This window comes from Strigops habroptila, chromosome 12 (genome assembly GCF_004027225.2).
Source record: "Strigops habroptila isolate Jane chromosome 12, bStrHab1.2.pri, whole genome shotgun sequence".
Classification (NCBI taxonomy): domain Eukaryota; kingdom Metazoa; phylum Chordata; class Aves; order Psittaciformes; family Psittacidae; genus Strigops; species Strigops habroptila.
Window position 1 is genome coordinate 18,383,242 of NC_044288.2, and position 19,664 is coordinate 18,402,905.

The following is a 19,664-nucleotide window of genomic DNA, read 5'->3' on the forward strand; positions in this document are numbered from 1 at the left end:
TTGCCCTGGTTGCAGCTGGCAACTTGCATTGCCCAAAGTGCCCCTGCCCGTGATGCTGGAGATGTGCCCGGTCCCTTCCCTGCCCTTAGCTCGGGCTGTACCTGGGCATCCCGGATTTAAAAGGAGCTTTAGAGGTGACACAGTCAAGAATGGGATCTTTATCCAAACCCCCCCCTCTCCCTCCCTCTGTACTCTGGGGATGATGAGAGAGAAAAGAAAGATGCTTTTTCCTTCCCTTCTCCCTCCAGCCTCGCAGGGCCAAGCTCCCCTGTGCTAGCACCCGGCAGGCTGCCCAGTGGCGAACAAAGTGGCTTTCTGTAGTCCTGCTCCCTGCTATTTGTGTCCCTGCAGCCGGCAGCTCCGCACCCTGCCCGCCGTCCCGCAGCCCTTCCCTGAGGTGTGTGGTCCCAGGGCAGGGACCGCTCGGCCGGGGCTGTTTTCCCCCTCCCGTGCTGTAAGGTCACACTATTGCCTCTCTGCTCTCCAAGCCTGTTGCATCCTCACCATGCCAAGCGTGGGAGTGATGGGGCTGGCAGGCCACAGCATCTCCAAAGCAAACAAACCCAGGTAGCCACCCGTAAACAAGCGTGCAAATGGTTCTATTAAAGAAGGCAAAGCCGGAGCAAGCCCCGCGCCGCCGTGCAGTCACCTACCAGGTTTGGAGCCCGCTCCATGGCCGCGGAGGGGCTGCCGGCCGCCGTCCCTGCAGTGTGCCTGGCACCAGCGCGGCCGGGAGCTATAAAGGGAAAGCCCCAGCCCCCGGCTGCGCTCCTCGGGAGGTGTGTCCGGTCCCCGAGGTGCCAGCGCTGGCAGGGCAGGGGGCCAGCGTGGTCTGGGACTCGGCCACCCGCCGCCTCCCCGGCCGCTGGCTCCTTCTGCGGCTGCGACAGCGGCGGGTCCCCGCTGGAGGGGTCGCTGCGCGATGACCTGCCCTGGGGACGGGGTTTGGGCTCGACCCCGGTGGTGCCACCAGCGCGGGGACACGGCGGCTGGGCTGGGGGAGCAGGGGCTCGTAGGGAGAGGGCTGTGTCCTGCGCTGGCAGCGAGGGGTGCAGATCCTGGGGGGACAGCCGAGGGCCTGCCATTATCCGTGTGCCACCACCAGCTCTACTGTCCCCAGGAGACACCCAACCCTTCTGCCCAGCACAGAGGCAACAGCACCCACCACTTCCTGCACCCCTGGTCTGTGTGTCACCAAACCCTTCCCCTCCTGCTGTCCTCAAACCTGTCCCCAACCCCTGACAGTGGGGACAAATCAGCACGTTGGCAGATGTCCGCGGTGGGGTGCCAAGCACCGAGACCCAGGGTGCTGCGGTGGGGGGCACTGAGGCTGTGATGCCCCGTCCCTGATCAGAACGGGGCTGGCCTTGGGCGTGCGCCGGGGGCCGCAGCATCGCGGCTTTGCAGCCCCCTGCCCTGGGCTGTCCCTGTCCCTGTCCCCGCGGCCAGGCAGCGGCTGTGCCACACGATGGTGCTGTCCTCCACCCAACCGCACCGCCAGCCCGCCGTCCCCCCAGTCTGCATCCCTCCTCCGCAGCTTCCCTCCCTGTATCCCTCCTCCCTGCATCTCTCCTCCCTGTATCCCTCCTCCTTGCATCCCTCCTCCCCTGCATCCCTCCCTCCTTTCCTCTTCCCCTCCATCCCTCCCTGCATCCCTCGTCCCGTCCATCCCTCCTCCCCGGCCGCTGGAGGCAGGATGCCCGGTGCTCTTCCCCTCGCTCCCGGATGGCGGGGTCTGCCCTGCTCCTTTGGAGGAGCCCTTTACACTGTTACGGCTGCAGCTCCCGGAGGGGATGCTCCACCTCTCTTTGGTGTTTTCTGCCCCTCCTGCTCCCTCCCCAGCACTGCCAGCTTTTGTGGCAGCGCTAAATGCTGAGTTTCCCTCTGTCTCCTGGCTCTCTGTTCATGCCAGGGGTTTGAAGGCCCTTGTGCTTTGTAGAGCAGGGGGAAATTTCCACCTCCTTTTCCCAGTCCATGAACTGGGCCTCTAGGAAACCCCGTGAATAGGGTAAAACTCACTGTGCCCCCAGCTCACACTGCCCCTCTCCTGCTCCCAGCCCCACCATCCCTGGGATGCAGCAGGGAGCACAGTCTGGCTGCTCCCATCCACAGGGCAGCCCCACGTTAACACCCCCAGAACAGCATTTCGGGGGCTTTGCCATCCTCCTGGAGCTGTGCACCAAGCACAGCATGTCCCTTTTGTCACCGCAGGGACCTGGCCATGGCAGGGGCCCTGCAGCCACCTGCCTCTGCTGCAGTGGGTGGTTCAGCAGCACCCATCCCTCTGCCACCAGCCTTTTCCGGGGTGCTGAGCCAGCCCCTGCTGCACCCCTGTTCCATGATCCCCCAAGGAGGGGCAGCGAGCAGCCTGGGCACCCGGAGGGTGCTGCAGCGCCTGTGTGTGCTGCGGCCGCCTGCGTTGTGTCAGCGCTCGGCAATGCTGTTTACACATGAGAGAGGCTCAGAGGCATCTGCACCGGCAGCCAATTACCCAGTTTTGATCTTTTTTGGTGAAAAGGAAACCAGGGCTTTCCAGACATGGCCACATTTGATAAGTGGGGGGTGGGGGGGGGAGGCTGGGGTGGCTTTTCCCCATCGCCTCGCACAAGGGAAGGACCAGTGTGTGTGAGCGGCTGGGTCACGGCCAGCCCCTGCCTCCCGGCTGGGATGGGGCAGCCAACACACTGGATTTGCCAGTGCCAGCTGTGGTGCTGCCCCTGCGGGAGCAGGGTGTGCTGGGGTCATCCTGCCATGGGGAGGCAAGGGAGCGGGAGGCTGGAAACCTCTGCACAGCTTCCCTGGGAGCGGGTGGCCCAGAGGGAAGAGGGGATGTGCTTTTGGGTTCGTTGCAGTGCTCATCTCTGCTATCTCCCCACCACATCGCCCCACTGCCACAGGAAACTTGGGTGGTGTCCCAAGCAGGGCAGGAGTGGCCATGAAGATAGATAGGTTCTACCTGCCCTGGGTAAACCCCAGCACATATTTCCCAGGGTAACCATCGCAGAACCTGCTGCCACGTACCCGGCTGAGCCTGAGCTCCTGGCACAGAGGGATGCAGGGCGGCTGTGCCATGCCATGCTTGGCAGGAGGGATGCGCTGGCCAGGGAGCATGTGACAGAGCACACAATGAGAACCACAGGTAAGGGAATGGGGAAACCAGACCACAGTTCCCACGCTGGCAGAAACCAGCTTTTTGCCTTTGTCACAAGCAGGAATGTCCCTGCTGGGGACGTGGGGTCTGTGTTCCCTCCACTGCTGGTGCCCCACTGCAGGGCATGGCCACTTCCCTGGGCACCACACAGCTCCAGAGCCTGGATCCTCCGCAGGGCTCGTGATGCCCCAGCACACCTGAGCACACACACGCTGTGTGCCCAGGGCAGGCAAGAGGCTCCGGCACCGCCGTGGTGGCACCTCCTACCTCTGCATGAGCAACATTTTCCACTTATCAAACGTAAGTGTGCTCTGGCCTCACCCCATCCAGCCCCACAACACAGTGGGGAGGAGGGCTGGGGCCGGGGCCCCCCAGCAGGTATGTCCCGGCTGAGCTGGCACCACGGAGCTCACTCACATCCATATTTGCACAAAGCCCTGAGCAGCGCGTGAGCAGCTCCAGAGACACCCGGGCCAAAAAGGCTTATTTTAAGCTCTCTGGAAAAAGAACATTGTTTGGTGGGAATTAAAACTCCCCGTTCTCAAAAAAGGGAAAAACAAAAAGTGCTGAATTCTGCCGGCTCCTGTCACTGCACAAACACAAAGCCAGGGCCCAGCTGGAGAGCGTGGCCAGGAACTTGGTGCTGGCATCAAGAAGGGTGGGTACCCTCCCCTGGGGCCCGTCCCCTCCTGTGTCCCTGTGATGCTGGTGCTGTCCCCAGAGTCCCTGGTGGGAACGGTTTTCCCACGGGAGGGAAGAGATATCATCCAATGTGGGTGCTTGTGGCCATGGAGCCACCCTGAGGTGCTGGGTTGCCAAAGGCAGTAGGGATGACTGCGGTGGCTGCACGAGGGGCTGGATAAGCTGTTGGCAGCCTGGGGTCTCGCTGCGCCTTGGTTGAACATCAAAGGCCAGTATTATTTATGTGGCCTTAATCCGGCTGTCTCCTCGGGCAGGGAGCTGGGTGATGCTCGGAGCCGTCTGTAAATCACGCCCTTTGGATCACATGCGTGAGATAACAGCCAGGCTCCGGGTCGGGCGGCAGGGCTGTGCTGTGGGGCCAGCAGCACCCAGGAGGCTCACACGGGGCCAGCGGCGTTGGGAGAGCTCCATGACGGCGGGGCGGGAGGGAGGGTGCGCATCCAGCACATCCTGCTGCCGGCACATCCATCAGCCGCCCAGCGTTTACAGCACGTCGCTGGTTACATGATCCAGACGCGCAGGTTCCTCCTGTCCTGCTCCTCTCCTGCCTTTTGTTTTCGTTTTGCCTTCTGCTCCTGGAGACAGAGCACCTGATGGAAAAAGCCTGCTCTCCCGTTTCCCATGCCGGACACGCTCGCTTGCTTCCGCCCCTGCTCGGCACAGCGCCGCGGTGGCTCCCTGCTCCAGTGGGGGAAGACTAGAGGGGCTTGGGGCAGGGCATAGTAGGGACAGACCCCATTCCCAGTGGGACCCCTCTGCGTTCTCTGTGTGGGGCAGCCCCTGATTCCCATAGGACAGAGCAGGCCAGGCAGGGAGGCTGCAGGGACCATGGAGGCACTACCTGGGCACATGTCCCATCAGCCTGCCGAGCCCAATGGGCACTTGGACCCATGCCCTGCTCCCTCTGTGTCTCCCGAGCTTGCTCTCCTGCCCTTCCCAGTCCTTTGGGCTCCTGGCCTCAGCCTGTGCAGGCCGTGCCCCCTTACCTACCAGTGCAGAGCACGGGTAGGCAATGTGGGGCTTCCAAATAAGTTGGTTTTGCTTCCCCCTGCAGCTTAAGGCAGCCAACGCAGTGGTTGGTCACCGACCCCTGAGCACTTTGGAGGGGTGGCTGCATTTCGTGCTGGTTTGCATAGTCCTGCCATGATCTGCTCCTTATCCTGGCTCCTGGCCACGGGAACGGCTGGTCCTCCAGCCGCATGTGGGGCACGGGGCAGCCTGGAGCCAGCCCTGCTGCCCTCCCTGCAAGGCCATGGAGCTGGAGGGAGCTCAGGGCAGCGATGCCATCTGGATCTGCAAGGAGAAAGCCTCTTGTTTTTAGGGCTTTGGTGGCTTTTGCTTGTGGGCAGGCGTCCAAGCTCCCAGTTTCCCAGGGCACAGCGGAAGGCGGAGGTAAATGGAACACTCAGCAGTGATGGTGACGTCTGCTCTGGTGCGTTGTGCTCAAGTCAGACCTCTCCTCCCCACAGCCCTGGGCATGGGGACACTGCTGCACGTGTGGGGACCCACTGCAGAGCGGGAACTGGTGGCTGAAGTCAGGGCAGAAAGGCTCCTGCCCTGGTCCCCATCCCCTGCTCCTACGTGCTGCTGTTCCAGCAATCTGTGGTGGGAAGGGATTTACGGAGCAGCACAGGCCAGTCCTGAAGGTCACCTTCAGAGCACAGCTCACCCATTCATCACCATCCTGCTCCTGCAATGGAGACGGCACATGCATGGGGGTGAGGGAGCCAGGGACTGCCTGCTCTGGGTGTAATGATACACTCAAGGGGCTGAGAAACACCCACCGGCCCCCAGCGCCCCTCTGATGTGGGGCAGCAGATGAAAAGGCTCTAAATTCAGTGTGTTTGGATGTTAACAGGGCTCATGGGAGAGGGGGCTCCCTGGGCTCTCAGGAAGGTGGGAGCAGCCATCAGAGCCTGCCCAGGGCACCCTCTCCATCGCTGCCCCACAGCATCGCCCCACTGCCTGCCTGCGATGGGAGCAGGGCTGTGCCGGCCTCCCGGGACCACCCGTCCCTCACAGCCAGCACACGGGCTGGAGCTCAGCATGGGGGGGGGGTGGAAAAAAAACCACTTTTGTGGAGATGCTGGAACTGAATGGCGGTGAGGAGGGCTCGCTGGGCAGCATCTAAGCGAAGGAGTAACGAAAACAAACCCGCGCCAAGGAATCCTGCTTTGCCCCAAATGTTTTTCTTATGGAGTTGTAATAAGACAAGAGTTGTAAAGATAGTAACCTCCTAAACATTACCTTATTAAGGCTTCTCAGAAACCACAGGGCACGACCCCTCTGGGTCATGGAACAAGAGAGCAGCATCCAGCGAACAAACAGAGGCTAACGTTACATTTTTCACTTCATTTAGGAAACCTGGTTTCTAATTATAGGGTTTGTTTAATGGCAGCAGTTAGTTGTGCTTCACTCAAAGCCAGCCCACTGACAGCAGGGGCTGCGTGGCCATGTGGAGGGGAGAGGGGTTGGTGGGGGCCAGGAGATGCCAGCTCCGTGCTGGCTCCCAAGGAGGCTGCTGGGCTCACAGGGCACGGGATAGGGATGTGCTTGGTACTGCGGGCATGGGGTGCCTGACACAGTGAGGGGTACAGGGGTCAGACGTGATTTGGAAGGGCTCTGTGCCCCAGAGGAGCCCCAGCGTGCCCTGGGGACGTGCCACACGTGCTGTCCTAGCTCTGTGCTGTGCACCAGAGGCAGCACACGGCTGCACTGTGCTCGGTGCGGTTCCCTTTGCTTGTCCAGCCTAGCCCGGGCTTACCCCATGCCCCAGTGACCACAGGCAGATGTGCTATGGGCTGGCTGCTCCCAATCAAGACTTGTCCTGCCACGGGCCCCTGAAGCTGTGTGTGTGCAGGGGTTGAACCAAGCAGTTGGGGTTTTTCCCCAGTCTGCTGTCAGCAGCTCCAGGAAAGTCCTTCCTGTTCCTTACCAGGCACATCAATGGTGCCTCGGGCTCCTTGGAGGATCCCAGCTCCCTCTCCCCTGGGTTTGTCCACCCCACCCCCTGCTTTCCTGGCAGATGCTGAGCATCCCCCGGGGCTGTGCTGGCGGCTGCTTCCCAGTGTCTTGTTCTCACCTCACCAGCGACTTGTGCTCACGCCGCCGGGTCGTGTCGCGCTGGCCTGCAGCCCTGTGTCCCTGCTGCAGAGCAGGGCTGAGCTCACAGTGCTTCCTACATTTGCCTGTTTTGTGATGGTCTGGCCGCAGGGTTCGTTGCTGCGGGTGTCTGGGGTGGAAGGAGAGGTGAGCGTGTGTGTAGTGGTGTGAAAAGCACGCTCCAGTTCCCTGCTCTTTTCCAGGGCAGAAGCCTCCCCAATAGCTCACTCCATCCCTCAGCTGGACCCTGCTGCATCTCCTCCCCACTGGTTTTGCTCCCCACTGTCCCTGCTCACACCTCGAGGTGTCATCCCCAGAGCTGGCTGGCACAGCTGGGTGCTCGGCAGCAGCCTGGCCACCCGCTGCTGCTCCTCCTCCCCTCTTTACCTCCCAAACTGACTTGTCCATGCTCCTTCCTTCCAGTGGTGGGTGATTCTGCAGCAGCTGAGCAAAACCAGGCCAGCCAGTTCAGAGCTGGCTTTGCCAGCTTCCCTTCACCCCCCCAAGGTGAGCTGCATGACTCCAAGCACCCATCTCCTGCAGCAGCAGGGCTTGTTCCAGCCCTGACCCGCCAGAGATGCCTGCAGCCATCCAGGGCTGGTTTGCAGGGGCATGGGGCTAATGGAAGGAGGGAGCTGGTGGCCACCCACAGCCTCAGCATGGGAGAGATGCCTCAGGGTGGACATAGAGGTGCTTCAGGGACATACAGCTCCTGCAGCAGGGGCTGAGGTGCTGAGGTGGTGCGTAAGTCTAGGAGGAGCAGGAGGAACACCAAGCACTCCACAGCATCCCCATACGAAGCCTGGCACGATGGCACAAGGGCCCTGGTCCTGGCTGTGGGGCTGTGCCCAGCTCCCCGGCTCAGGGGTCTGGGGGCAGCAGGACCCCTCTCCTTTCCTGGCCCCTCCAGAATGTGCTGTTGGTGGAAGTCAGGCTCTTTCTTACACCACGTTTGTCCACATTGAGTCCAGGGCAGTGCGTGCACATCCCCAGGCCCCAGGAGCGCTCAGCAGTGCCGCTGTGCCCATGCTCAGCTCAGGACGAGCTCCTTCCCATGAGCCAGGGGAACTCTCTGGGCATGAGACCCCAGAGACCAGCCCTGTGCTCCCCCCAGGGAGCGACACCAGCTTGGAAAACCCAGAGGAGAAGCTGTTGGTGTCCTCCCCTCACTTTCCAGCTCTCCTTTGGTCACCGCTTGCTGCAGAGGACCCTGCAGTGGCTGCTTCCTCCTGCTTTGGAGCAGAGCTGCTGGCTCCACTGCCCTGAGAGAGCCCAGCACAGCCCTGGGGCTCGGGGCAGGGCAGCAGTGTCTGGAGCAGAGGCTGTGCCTTCCTTGCCATGCCAGGGGCTGATGACTGGTGCAGGAGGATGAAGGAGCATCAGCGCTGGGTGTTTCCCTCCCGAGCTGCCAACTGGCTGCTCATTAACGGTGCCCCAGTGCCGGCTGGAGGCCATACATGGACTCATGGTCCATGCGGGGCCGGGAGGGGCTGGAGCCGACACAGCCCTGCAGTGATGGAGCTCCCGTACCAGCTCCCTGTGATGCTAAAACCCAGGGAAAGACGCCACGTGCGTCCAGCCCTGGCTGTGCCATCACCCTCCCGTGCGGATCCCAGCCCCTCTGGCACTCGGGATCTCACCCCGCACACACGGGCAGCCCCGTGTCCGCCGAAACGCCTTTTTTCCCAGGCCAGATGGAGCCTTTCAAAGTAATGGGAATCACAAGCCACCTCCAGCCGGGCCAGGGAGCATCTCCGCTTCCTTCCCCCGGCCGGCGGGACAGCCGCCAGCGCCGCCCCGGCCCCACGGCCAGCCTGCCCCACCGTACCCCCACCCCACCGGCGGAGGGATGCGCATCCCCCCCGTGCATGCAGGAAGTCAGCTATTGCAAACAACTTTCTCCGGTCGGGATGGCCTGGGTTCCCAGGCGTGCCGCTGGCAGCCGGCGCAGCCCTGGCCGCTCTCCTCCCCCCCTGCTCCCCCCATAGCCCTCCTTCCCTCGCTCCCCCTCTCCGCCTTAATGACTTCCACATGGGCCTCTGGCATCCCGAGCCAAGCCTCCAGCATTGTCTGAAATCTCCAAATTTAGAAGAAATATGAAAATTGTCAAGCAGCCCTTCCTTAGGGGGTAAAAGCAACACTCGGCTGCGTGGCGGCGGGTCGCGGCGGCGGGTCCACGTGACGGCACCCCAGCCAATGGATCCCCTCGGCGCCCCTGACAGCGGTGCCCGTCGGCAGCCTGGCCTCCTCCTGCAGCTCATATAAGGTAAAAACAAAAAGGTTTTGCAGCTTCTGAGCAGCCTGGAAGGAGTTTTTCACCAAGGGGTCCTGTGCCAGCTGCTTAAAAAACCCCGGCTGGCAGTGCCGGGGTCCCAGTGGCGGGTTATAATGTGCTGGGAGGAGGTGGTGGGGCTGTGCCCGCATCCCACGGTGCCTCATGTGGGGCAGCAGGTAGGTGCCCGTGGATGGAGGGAGCGGGCAGGCGTGCGGGTGGCAGCGATGGGTGCATGGGGTGATGGGGATGGGTGGGCACTGCTGCAGTGTGGGTGCTGCTGTTCTGCCTGGTGCTTGCCCCGGGTGTGCACAGGGACAGGCAGGGGACAGCATGGCTCCTCCAGCATCCCTGTCTGCCAGCCATGGGATGCTCAGCCCAGCCGGCTTCGGGGAGGTGGGCAGGGGTGCTTTGGATGCTGCGACTAAGAAGGGAGGGAGGTGAGCGGAGCATGGCCACGGGGTGCCAGCAGGGAAACTCGCTGGGCCCAGAGCTGGTGAGGAATGGCCAGAGCTGCCTCGGGACCAGGCGGTCCTGAGCAAAGAGGTTCCCCAAAATCTGTCCCTCAGCTCCGTCCTGGCCTGAGAGAGGGGTTTGGTGGGGCTTACCCGTCTTTGAGGAGGTGGGGAAGGGCCCTTCCAGGACTGGGGGAGGATTGTTTTCTGCCCCGCGTACATCTAGGATGAGAAAACTGGGAAGCTGGAGGTGAGCCCAGGCGGGCAGGTTCCCCGCACAGCAGGACCATGGGCTGCTCGCTTGGCTCCGCTGCCAGGCCGTGATGCTGCCACTGTCTGGGGAAAGCAGGCTGGGGGAAATGGGGCCGGAGCTCACCACCGGAGGCTTCCAGGGTGCTGAAGCCACAATGACCGAGAGAACCCCACAGCCCACAGCTCCTGGGACCCCAACACCAGCCCAGCCGGTGCCGCTGCCTCGCTCTGTGCCCCTGGCTGCAGCCCATTGCCGGCACTGCTGGTGCGATCCCAGCCGCTGGCATTGCCCAGGCTCCATCACTCATTGGGTTGCCTCATCCTCCTGCCCTGGAGGCGCAGCAGTGGCTGATGAGCGTGGTCACCCTGTGGGAGCCAGCGGCTGAGGTGGTGGGGACAGCATGGGGTGTGCTGCGATGTCTTGAGGGGACAGACACGGCTTGTTCCTAGACAGCCTCAAGCCGAGGCATTGAAAAGGCTCCCGCAGGCTCTCTGGGTTGTGCCTCCTCCCTGCCCATCCCTCGCAGGACACGGTGCTGCTTCTGCCTGGGTTATGGCTGGCTCTGCACTGTCTCTCCGTTCCCAGGGTGCCAGCAGTGGCCGTCCCCTCCCAGCGGGTCACCTGGGGACACTGTGCCCCATGGGCATGTGGCAGCAAGCTGCCACGTCCCCCTGCCTCCCTCCTCTGCAGGGCAGCTCCCACCGCCACAGGGACAACCACCAGCAGGGTCCCGCACAGGGACAGTGGGTCCAGCCAGGGCACAGTGACATCCTTGGGGGTGCAAGCTCCTCTATGGGCTGCGTGTCCCTCTGCAAAGGGACAGGGACAGTAAGCAGGGCACTGTAACTTCTCAGGGCAGCTGTGGCCACCACAGTCCCAGTTTGTCCCCATCCTGCTGTGCTTCAAGGGATTCCCACTGTCGCTGGCTGCTCCTGGGGAAGTTGCAGCATCTCAGCACTGGGATGGTGCATGTAGGGATGGAGAACCACCAGTGTGACACGGCCCACATCTCTGTCCTAGAGGCAGTGTCCCCAGCACGGAGCTACCCTGCCTGCGCCTGCCCCAGCTCCCCGGCCTCTGCACGCTGACCAGGGTGCTCTGTTGATGGGCAATGGCATTGCCTTCCCATTGCCGGCCAACAGGAGAGGAGTTTATTTCCAACAAACACAGGCAGACGCCTCCGCCAAAGATTTCCCAAGCAGTTATCAGCAGGAATTCGGGGACGGCTCTGTCTAGACAGGCTGCAGCTCTGGGTGGCTGCTGGATGGAGTGGCATTTCCCTCCATGCTTGTCAAGAAGCAGTCTGGAGATGATTAAGGGCTTTTTTTGTTCCCTTTTTTTTCCCCTTTTCTCAGTCTCCTTTTCTACCCAAGAACCAGCCTTTTTCCTGATCAGGCTTTTCCGAGGCTTGTTGCTCTGCACCCTCAGTGAAACCTGCCTTTGCTCATCCCTGGCATCCCGCTGCTCCTCCCCTAGGGCTGAGGTGGGGAGAGCCAGGGCCCGGTGGTGCAGCCTGCCGCGGCTCCTGGTGACGATGGCCACGATGAGCTGTACATCAGCCCATGGCACTGCTTTGCCTCCCGGCAGTGAGGCTCCTGCAGCAGCAGGCAGGGTGCTGGGCACTGTGCTGTGCCTTGCTGATGGTGATGGGCAGTGGCAGGGTGCAGGCATCCTGCAGGCAGGAGCACAGGCAATGCTGGGGCTGAGCACTGGGCTGGGGGCCCCAGGATGGCCCCAATGCCTTAACCTGTGAGGGGCAGAAGCAGCAAAAGCATGTCTTCATGAGTGAGCCGCATCGAGCAGCAAGAGATGAGGCAAGAGGCTGGAAATCTGAGCTCTGGAGCCATTTCACCATCCTTTGACCTTGGCTGGGAGCACAGAGACAAGCGGAGCAGATCCTGCATGGGGGGAGGCTCCAGCCGGGGGGATGAAGCCCAACACACATCCTGTGGCTGCAGACCAGCGGTGCTGGGGGAGCACTCACTGCTCCTGAGACCCCGAACCCCTGCAGAGCCAGGGACGTGGTTACCTGGGGGGGGGGAAATGGCCTTTTCTGTCCCACACGCCAGCAACATCAGGCTAGGCAGGGCAAGGGGCCTGGGCTGCCCCAGGGACAGGCAGGGACCCTTCCAGCAGCCAAATCCCCGCCGCACACTCAGCCTGTGCAGCCGCAGAGCTGAGCATGGAGCTGCTGTGGCAGCACCATCCTGGGGCAGAAGCAGCAGCATCAGGCAGAGCTGGCCTCTGCAGGGCAGTGCACAGGAGCCCATCGCAGCTCTGGTGCAGTGGGGCTGAGCTCCAGTGCCTGGGCTGCAGCCGCTGTGAGACAGCATCTTCCCACTGGGTCAGGGTGAGGGACAGAGCTGGTCTGTGTTGGTGGACAAGGTGGGGACGGTCACACTGCCTGTGGGGATGGGGAGGAGGCTCTGGAGGGCTGGCAAGCCCCTGGAGCCAGCCCTGTGCCTGCGTTAGGTGCGAGCTGTATGTGGCTGTCAGCGAGGCAGGAGAACAGACACGTGCAGCCGGACTGCCCAGGCTCTGTTTGGTTTGAGATACTGAAGTAGGAGGTGCTGAGCATCAATGTCTTCCCTGTCCTGCTGGGAAGCGCAGTGCCACGCAGTGCCAGAGCTGCAAGGGATGGTCAGCGTGCAGGGAGGCAGCGTGCCTGTGGGGCTGCCCAGGGCATGGCACTGTCCTGGTCCGAGAAATCTGCCTCCCATGAATCTCATGTGCTTGGCCCTGGCTGAGGCTGTGTTGGGATAGGGACCCAAGAGCACTGTTAAGCCCCTTTCTCAGCGGCTACGGGGAGGTGGGATGTGCTGGCAATGCTGGAGGCAGCAGGGTCTGTGGGTGATGGCCGGCAGCATGCAGGCAGCCAGGTCTTCACCCCAAGACTGCTGTGAGAGAGCACATCTGCCCTGCTCTGCAGGGACATCCCTGTCATGGTGGCAACACAGTGCCGGGAGGTGGAGGGCACTGCCTCTCCCTGGGCTGAGCTCTGCTGGGAGGTGGACGCGCAGCTTGCCTTGGACAAGAGACAGCAGCAGACAGGGCCTGGGATGGGGCTGTGGGTCTGTGGGACCCGCCGTGCTGCACATGGGGCAGATGCTCTGTGGTGGCCAACAGGTCTACCTGGTGCTCACTGTGGGACTGACTTGCTGGTTGCTGGTGCACAGGGCAACGTGTCGCTCTTCCAGCCTGGCCTTCTTACCTGGGATCCCTCATTGCGGATTTGCCCTTCCTTTGCTCCCCTCCATTTTCAATCTTATATTTTAAATTTCATTTTTATTACTGCCGCCTCCATCACACCCCATCACACCTGAGCAGAGGAGCTGCACCGCTCCCGCCTGCTGAGTATCAGTCCTAATGTACCTTTTGTGCACCATACTTTTCCAGATCTCATCTCCTGCTTGCTGGGAGCTTGGCCCATTTTAGGGCATTTTCTTCTAGTGTCTTTTACTGCTCAGCTGAGTGGGCAGCAGGCAGGGCTGGGAACGCTGGGGCCTGCAGGGGATGTGAATTACTAACTGGGTTCTTCTCATGTCCAGGCGATGCTGCACACACACACATCCCCCCCCCTCAGCCCTCCTCTCCCTCATGGAGCAGAGATAAGATGATAAAGGCTGGATAAGCAGCCAAGAGCACTGGCAGATTAATGAGCTCCAGCCTCTGCTAAAAGAGAGGGAGCGTCGCTGCTCCCTGCCTGCTCCAGCTCCAGGCTCTTTGTTGGCCTCATGTGAGCTCCTGAGTGCCCACTATGCCGAGGAGTATCCCAAGGAGCATCCCCTCCACCAGCTCCTCAGGCCAGCTCCGGCTGGGAGCTATGCAGGATCTGTGTGAGAAGCAGAGCCCAGGGAGCAAGGAAGAAGCTGGAGCAGCCGCCCCACACTGCTTGGGAACAGCGTCCATGGGGAGCTCTCTGCACAGCACTCTGGGTTCCCACCAGCGAGGGCTGGAGGCCGGTGACGTGACAGCCTGTTCCCGCTGGGACTTCACCCCTGCACCACTTCCTCTGGACTGTGAATGTGATGTGTAAACAGAGCGGGAGGGCTGGTGCCGGCACCCGCTCCCACGCTCCGTGTGCCCTGGGGCCAGCACCGGGACACCAGGCATCAGCCCTTGCCTTGGGCTCCAAACACCTTCCAGCGGTGGGCTGGTGAGGGGGCTTGGGGCTGCGCTGCCCCATGGAACCAGAGGAAACCATCTAAGGAGTTGGGGATGGTTGTTGGTGGGCTGGGGGCAGCGGGGAAGGGCTGCGGCCGTGGGAAAGGCGATGACCGCGCTGCTGTGTGCCTTGGCTCTTCCTTAGCCATGCTGCTTCCTGCTCCTCCTGCCCCTCCAAAGGCTCTTTCTCACCCCCAAGCCAGGCACTAGTGTTGCAGAGGGGTTTCAGCCTCCTGGCACCAGTGGCTTTGCAGGAACCATTGGGCTCTGTGTGATGGCACAGGACCGGCATCACTGGTCCCCTGCTCCAGAGAGATGCCAGCTTGGCTTGCAGCCTGGAGGTGGCAGAGGCCTCGTCTGTCCCTGGGCTCCCTCCTGCCATCCCCACCCTGTATCTCAAGCCCGGCTCTCTGCAGAGACACCAAATTAGGTGATTTCTCCCTTGCTCCAGCACCAGGAGAGGGGCCGCCTGCCCCGGGGAGGGAAGGAGCACAAACCAGATGCGCTCTCCCCTCCGCACCCATCCCTGCTCTGAGCCCCCCAAACCTGCTCCTTTGTTCTTGGCACTATAATTTATCCCAGCACAACCCACCAAGGAGCACCATCCCCCTGGGCCCCCTTGGCTCGTCCCCAGCATGGGAGATGGGGGCCGCCCGGTCTCCAAATCTGCCTTTTTGACCATAAAAGGGTTGGAACGCCGCGGCCCGCGGGAGGATGGGAAGGGGAAGGCAGAGCTATTTATAGCCCAGCATCAGGACCTCAGCCTGAACCCGGGGTTAATCAGCCTGCCACCAGATTAGGATCTCCCTTGGCCCCTCCATTTTCTCATAAACCTTTGATTTAATAGCAGCGCTGGGAGGGATGAAGGGAGACACAAGGTACCTCTCCTGTGCGGAGGCTGCCATGGTCCATGGGGGTTGGGATGGAGATGCTGGGAGAGCTGGAAGGCCCCACTGGGAAGGGGCATTGGAGCTGTCCTGCCACCAGCATGTGCTGCCAAGAGACAGCGAGCAGCATCCCTGTGCGACCGCTGCCTGTGAGGGACATCCAACAGGCAGCAGAAGCTGCCCTGGCATCAGTCCCTTTGATTCCTATAGAGTTAAGTGAGTCCTTCCAGTGAGGGCACGTTCTCCTCCATCACCCAGGAGGAGGCACCTTGGGCAGGATTCACCTTGCCTGCTGTCACCCAGCAACAAGTCCCTCAGCCAGCGGGAGGTGGCATCAGGGCTGCTTGGGTAGCTGATGGCCAAGCTGGGTCAAAGCTCGGCTGGCGCAAGGATGGAGCCCCAAGGGCTGGTGGATATCAGGCTTTTGGGGACCAGGAGGAGCAGAAAGAGTGCCCACATGGGGCTGAGCATCGCCCAGTGACTTCCTCCCTCCTCCAGAGTGCAGGGCAGAGCCGGGGGGTTCAGGCTTCCCTCAAAAGCGCGGGTCTGGCCTCCCAGCTGGCCTCATGGGGCTGGGGAATTTCAAGGAGGAAACAAATCCCAACTGCTATTAAAAAGGACATTTCCTGCAGCGGCGGGCTGCCTGGAGAGGGGAAAGGGCGCTGTGTTGTAACCGCGGGGAGGGCCCAGCTCTGACTCAGCCCCGCGCCGCTGGGCAGGCAGCTTGTGGCCACTGAGCACCCACCGGGGAAGCGACCAGCAGAGCAGGAGGCTGGAGGTGAGCAGAGGGCAGGGGCAGGGGCAAGGGCAGCGCCAGCAGCGCCGGTGTGACCAAGGAAGGAGCCGGGGCACTGTCCTGGGCATGCACGCCATGCCCTGGCACCCTTGGCCGGGGGATGCGGTGGTGTCTGGTGGTCCCCCAGCATTGGTGGGACCTTCAGTCCAGCCATTTGTTATCCTGGTGCCTTCTTCTGAGGCTATGGGATATGTTTGCGTGATGTGAGCAAGGGGATGGTAACCCGGGGCTGTAGCTGTCCTCCCGGCAGACACAGCTTGGGGCACACTGGTGACCCCCAACACGGAGCTCCTCCAGCAACAACATGAGTGCTGGGGAGCAGAGGGTGGTGGCTGCACACGGCATGCAGGTGGCAGCCCCCTTTCCTTGGGAAACTGGGACAAAACCAAGAGTGGAGATGGGGGGAAAGGGCAGGCCCCATCTTGGACATGCAATGGGGACATCAGAGGGAGGATGGGGTGCTTCCCCCCCTGAAATCTCCACTGGGGCAGGGGCGGGTGAGCCCTGCAGATGTTTTCCCTCCATCCCAGCGGGATGCTCAGCCCAGCGCATTCCTACAGCCCTTCCCGGCATTTCTTCCCCACCACCACCTCCCCGGGGACGAGGCTGAGGGCTGTGGAGGCAGAGAAGGCTCCGTCCTGTCTTTTCCCACCAAGGCCAGGACGCTGACAGGGAGAGAACAGGGGCCATCCCCAGGCCCCATTGCAGGGCTCCTGCAGGGTGACCTGCAGCTACCACCGGGAGAGGAGAATGTGCCCCACACACACATGGCTTTGAGTGATCAAAAGGAGGTCTGTGAGTAGCTATTGTGGGGTTTCTTGTGTGCATGGAGCTGTTGGCATTGCCGTCCTCGGTTCCATGGGGTGCTGGGCCCCATAGCAGCTGCCCAAGAAGGGATCCAGGAGCTTGCAGCCCCACACCAGCCCACACTCACTGCCCCACCACACTGACTGCCATCCTCTGTCTTGCAGGCTCAGCCATGGGTGTCCCTGGGGACATGGGAGCTGCTGAAGGCACGTGATGACTGTACAGCCCCAGAAGCATGGCCAGCGGCAAGAGGCGGGCAGAGCCGGAGGACAGCTCACTGCCAGCACGGGCACAGCCTGTGGAGAATCCTGCCCCTGTTCCTACCGCCAAGCAGTGCAAAGCGGGGCTGGCTCCCAGCACATCGCTCCTTGCTGAAAGCATGATGGTCCCTTCCTTGGGGTGTGCATGGGGCCGGGGCGCTGCCCGGCAGGGCCAGCAGTGGGGCAGAGGCTCTGCAGTGGCATATGGTGGCAGGAGGGTCCCTGCAGCACCTTCCCTGGCTGTGGGTCCCTGTGGCTGTTCCCACACTTGGCCGGAGCTCAGGGCTGGCCCAGCCATGGCTGGTATGGAGATAACCCCACGCTGGCCAAGGCTGCTCCCAGACCTCATTCCCAACTGATGGATGCCGCCAGCTTGGGGCGCCATGGGTGTCTTCTCCCTGCTCTCTCCTACCAAGAACCAGGGGCAGCACATTGCACGGGGTGACTTCTGCCCCAGTTTGCAGCCGGGTGCTCCCGGCCCGGGGGCCGGTGCCGGATGCAGGGGCTCAGTGGAGATGCACCATCTGCTTCTCGTCAGGCTGCCGGGAGCGCGGGGCCCAGCTCTGATAGATGGTCTGTTTATCACGTTTCGGCTCTGCTCAGGATGTTAGTGTTCGCCTGCGAAAGGCATTTTTGGACTCAGCTACTCCCTCCATCCTCCTTCTCCTCCTGCTTCCCCCAGGATCCTCGCTCTTGGGTCCGGATGGGCTGAAGCCTCTTCAGACCTGAGGGTGAAGGTCCAGGGAGCGTTTGTCCCACGGCTTCTGGTCTTTGCCCATGGGAAGGGCTGGGCTCAGCCCTGCCACCCTGGGAATGGATGGGGATGGGAAGCCGAGGTGCCTGCAGGCTCTGCCCTGATGGGGACTGGGACAGGGACAGGGTTGGAGGGGCAGCAGGAGCTTTCACATGCTCCTCATGCCCTGCGGCGGGGAAGGGGCAGAGGGCAGGGAGGGATGTGCTGTGTGATACACATGGCCCCACACAGTCCTGGGATGCCCTAGCCCTGCTGAATGGCATCCTTGGGGCACTCCCATCACCCTCACCCTCTTGCCCAGCTCCTCACTAACTCTCGGGGGGGGGCACGTGGATTTGGAGGCAGACTCCCCCCCATCTGTCCCTATCCCTGTGTGTCCCTGCAGAGCTGAGCTACCAAGCCCAGGTCTGTCCTGCCATCGAGCTGGAGCTGGGCACAGGGGATGCAGATACACGGCTCTGGAGGGGGGACACCTCTTTGCCTGCAGCCAGCCAGGCAGACACACAGCTTTGCTATGGGGTGAACCATGGACACACACCAGCCGCAGCGAGGATGACGACGGGCTCCTCCATGTCTCCCAGCCCAAGGTGCAGTGCTGCATCTCTGGTCAATTGGGAGTCTGAGATGAAGCACTGTAGCTCGGGAAGGGAGGAACTGCGCACCCTGGGACGCCCCATCCGGAGTGATGTGAGGAGAGCTGACCCCTGCCTATGGGAAAGGGCTCATCCCAAAGCTGCACATCCCTGCAGGCAGCAAGACGGGAGAGGAGGGTGGGGAGGTTTCTCCTTGCAGCAGAGGAACTCCCGGCTCTGCTCAGGACCCTGGCCTAGTGCAGGGCACCAGTGGGAGAGGTTGCAGAGAAATGTGGGAGCCTTGTGCGTCAGGGGGACAGCAGGGATGTGGCAGCAGCATCCCCCATCAGCCAGCAGTGAGGACATGGGGGCTGGCCTCCAGCCCGGGTCGCCGTGCCCTCAGGGTCCAGTTTTCCCAGGAATCCCTTGGGTGCTATGTTGGGGATTCCTGGAAATACTGTTCTTGGGGCCACGGCTCGGCGGCTGCAGACAGCCCATCCTGTGGGGAGCCACAGCCTGCGGAAGAGGCATCGACCAAGGTATGGGGTCACTTGGGGGGCTGCAGGCGGGAGGGGGGGCATGGCTACCCCAAACATGGGGAGGTGGGAACCCAGCACAGGCAGCTGTGGCTGCCCGACGCCGGGGGTTGATGGATGTCCCTGTGGACATCCTTGATGGAAGAGGACAGGGCTGGTGTGCAGATGGCCGTGCACGTTGCTCCTGCCCTGCACCTCACCACCCTGGGGTGAATAAAGGTCTCAACTCTGAGTGACTCTGTCCTGGCTGTTCCTTTGGGGCTGGGAGCAGGGTGGGAGCCTATGGTCTGATGCAGAAAGGAGGGCCAAGACCTGCCTGTGGAGCAACCCGGGGTCTGTGCTCTCCTCCTACCCTGTCCCCCCCTCCATGTCCCACAGCTCCCAGCCCCGCCGTGCTCCTGCCACTGGGACTGATGCACCGCCCCTGCTGCTGGCTGGGCCGGGAGCTGGGACCTCTCCCTGCAGGCTCCAGGCGCTCAGGTCCACCCCGCACGAATCACATCCCTGCCGGCGCCGCAGCCCCGGCGTGAGGGGCTGACCCGACCCCAGCCCGGGAGCTGCGAGCACGGGGGCCGGTGGGGAGCGGCAGCACCTGCCTGCGCCTGTCTGCACACGGATGGAGATGGGAGATGACAGGGGCAGCAGGAGCAGGAGGCAGGAGCAGGCAGGAGCAGGCAGCAGGAGCAGGCAGCAGGAGCCGGCAGGAGCAGGCAGCGTGTCCGGGCAGGGCGGACGGCAGGTGGCGGTGCTGCACAGGCCGGAGCAGGCAGCCCGCGCTGCCCATCCTGCCTGTCCTGCCCAGTCCTGCCCCCCCGGAGCGCTGCAGGCCCGGGATGGGGAGCACCCAGGCACCGGGAGGCAGCCGCTGTCCCCTCCTTTCCCACGCACCGCTGTCCCCGTGTCCCCGCTCCGGTTCATGCCCTGCCTCCTTGGATACAAAGCCTGCCCCGGGT

The 19,664-nt window shown here is 62.5% G+C and overlaps 1 long non-coding RNA gene across 1 annotated transcript; it reads left to right on the forward strand.

Annotated features, from left to right (window-relative positions):
- The first annotated feature begins 9,290 nt into the window (after positions 1-9,290).
- LOC115615464 lies at positions 9,291-16,966 on the forward strand. The gene is made up of 2 exons (XR_003994058.1): positions 9,291-9,406; positions 16,754-16,966. It is a non-coding gene; the product is annotated as an uncharacterized LOC115615464 (long non-coding RNA).
- Positions 16,967-19,664: the final 2,698 nt, after the last annotated feature.